Raw genomic sequence first — 3,106 nt, 5'->3', positions numbered from 1 at the left:
AGAAAATGCCCAAGAATGTCAGAATTGTCAGAATGTTTTACTACCTTAGAAAAAAAGCAATTGACAGAGAGTGGTGGCTCACGCCTGTAATCCTAGCACTTTGGAAGGATGAGGCGGGCGGATTACCTGAGGTCAGGAGTTCCAGACCAGCCTGACCAACATAGAGAAACCCCATCTCTACTAAAGATACAAAATTAGCCAGATGTGGTGGCACAGGCCTGTAATCCCAGCTACTCTGGAGGCTGAGGCAGGAGAATTGCTTGAACCCGGGATGCCGAGGTTGCAGTGAGCTGAGATCATGCCATTGCACTCCAGCCTGGGCAACAAGAGCGAAACTTTGTCTCAAAAAAAAGGTAGGGGGCTACTTGGCTGGGCCTGGTGGCTCACTCCTGTAATCCCAGCCCTTTGGGAGGCTGAGGCGGGCAGATAACAAGGTCAAGACATCAAGACCATCCTGGCCAACATGGTGAAATCCCATCTTTCTACTAAAAATACAAAAATTAGCTGGGTATGGTGGTGCACGCCTGTAGTCGCAGCTACTTTGGAGGCTGAGGCAAGAGAATCACTTGAACCCAAGAGGTGGAGGCTGCAGTGAGCTGAGATTGTGCCATTGCACTCCAGCCTGGCAACAGAGCAAGACTCCATCTCTCTCACACACACACAAAAGTAAAAGAAAAAGAAAAAAGAAAAAGGACAATTTTCCATGATTACAAAGTAATACAATGCAATCCAGATGGGTTCGCTGAGACTAACAGTAGTCAATAAAATACTTGATTAATAGCATAAGAGTTGCCTCTGGGTACTGGTGCTCTGATTACATAATATCTACATTAAAAAAAAAAAAATCTAGTTCATGTGAAAGCATGGAAATGCTTTAAGCACTAAGGCAGCAGTACCTGTAATAGGACCAGTAAGGCAATTGCCCTGTCCAAACATGTCCATACTCTGTGATTCATTATGGTTATGTTCCAAAGGATTAGAGCTCTAGGTAGCACTGAAACTCTATCAGCAGAAACTCTCCAATAACCAGAAACTCTAATTTTTTGTCTATTTGTTTTTTTAGATGTGGATCTCACTATTACTCAGGCTAGAGTGCAGTGACTCACTGCACCCTCAAATTCCAGGCCATCCTCCAGGCTCCAGGCAGTCCTCCTGCCTTGGCTTCTCACACTGCTGGGATTACAGCCTGAGCCACTGCACCCAGCTATGAAACGCTGATTAAAATAGTAGGCCAGGCACAGTGGCTCATGCTTGTAATCCTAACACCTAGGGAGACCAAGGCAGGAGGATTGCTTGGGCCCAGGAGTTCAAGACCAGCCTGGGCAACATCACAAGACCCTGTCTGTACAAAAAATTAAAATTAGCTGGGCATGGTGGCATTCACCTTCAGTCTTAGCTACTCATGAGGCTAAGGTAGGAGGATCGTTTGAGCACAGGAGAGCGAGACTGCAGTGAGCCATGAAATTTAGGACGTAGCTGATTTAGAGAATACATGGGTATTCTGGGCGACAGAGTGAGGCCTTGTCTAAAATAAAATAAAATAAATAAAATAATTGTAATAGTGTCCACAAGAATCACCTGCAGACCCCAAAGATCTTAGACTTTGAATGTTCACCCTGACTGTTCCCTTTACCTAGAATGCCCACTGATCTTAGATCAGTCTAACTCTTACCTCTACATTTGACTACCCCTGTTCATCCTTCAAAACCCAGTTAAGATTTTCTCCTCAGCCAGGAGCCCTCTTTGAGTATAATTCACGTCCTCACTTCTCCTATAAGCTCCCATAGCATCTTTCAAATTTCTGTGTAGTTAACACATTACATGGCATATTTTGTTTGCCTTTCCCTCTGCCCAGAATGTAAGCTTCTCAGTCTATTCATGCACCTAGTAAAATGCAATTACCATAGTAGGCAGCTCAACAAATGTACATTGAGAAATGTTATTCATCTCTCTCAGCTGCGTACCTCCAAGATGACAAAGAAAAGAAGGAACAACGGTTGTGCAAAAAGGGCTGAGGTCAGGTTCAGCCTACTCACTGCACGCACTGTGCCCGATGCGTGCCCAAGGACAAGGCCAGTAAGACATGCGTCATTCGAAACATAGTGGAGGCCACAGCAGTCAGGGACATTTCTGAAGTGAGCGTCCTTGATGCTTATGTACTTCCCAAGCTCTATGCGAAGCTACATTGCTGTGTGAGTTGTGCAATTCACAGCAAAGTAGTCAGGAATTGATCTCGTGATGCCCGCAGGGACCGAACACCCCCACCCCGATTTAGACCTGCGGGTGCCACCCCATGACTCCCAACAAAACCCATGCAAGGAGCTGAGTCCTTAAAAGACTGAAGTCAACTATTCTCTGGAGAAAAATAAAATGGAAATTGTACTTAAAAAAAAAAAAGAAGGCCAGGCACAGTGGCTCACGCCTGTAATCCCAGTACTTTGGGAGGCCGAGGCAGGTGGATCACGAGGTCAAGAGATCGAGACCATCCTGGTCAACATGGTGAAACCCCGTCTCTACTAAAAATACAAAAAATTAGCTGGGTGTGGTGGCGTGTGCCTGTAATCCCAGCTACTCAGGAGGCTGAGGCAGGAGAATTGCCTGAACCCAGGAGGCGGAGGTTGCGGTGAGCCGAGATCGCGCCATTGCACTCCAGCCTGGGTAACAAGAGTGAAACTCCGGCCGGGCGCGGTGGCTCAAGCCTGTAATCCCAGCACTTTGGGAGGCCGAGGCGGGTGGATCACAAGGTCGAGAGATCGAGACCAACCTGGTCAACATGGTGAAACCCCGTCTCTACTAAACAGACAAAAAATTAGCTGGGCATGGTGGCACGTGCCTGTAATCCCAGCTACTCAGGAGGCTGAGGCAGGAGAATTGCCTGAACCCAGGAGGCGGAGGTTGCGGTGAGCCGAGATCGTGCCATTGCACTCCAGCCTGGGTAAGAAGAGCGAAACTCCGTCTCAAAAAAAAAAAAAAAAAAAAAAGGAAAAGAAAAGAAATTTTATTCAGTCTTGAAAAGTAGTGAATCGGCCAGGCACAGTGGCTCACGCCCGTAATCCCAGCACTTTGGAAGGCTGAGGCAGGCGGATCACCTGAGGTCAGGAGTTCG

General features: G+C 47.1%; 1 pseudogene; it reads left to right on the top strand.

The window, feature by feature from the left end:
- Nucleotides 1-1,971: 1,971 nt before the first annotated feature.
- On the top strand, nucleotides 1,972-2,320 carry LOC120367734 (small ribosomal subunit protein eS26 pseudogene; annotated as a pseudogene).
- Nucleotides 2,321-3,106: the final 786 nt, after the last annotated feature.

Source organism: Saimiri boliviensis, chromosome 3, assembly GCF_048565385.1.
Source record: "Saimiri boliviensis isolate mSaiBol1 chromosome 3, mSaiBol1.pri, whole genome shotgun sequence".
NCBI lineage: Eukaryota > Metazoa > Chordata > Mammalia > Primates > Cebidae > Saimiri > Saimiri boliviensis.
Note: the sequence above shows the minus strand (reverse complement) of the source record. Positions and strands in the feature narration are given on the sequence as shown.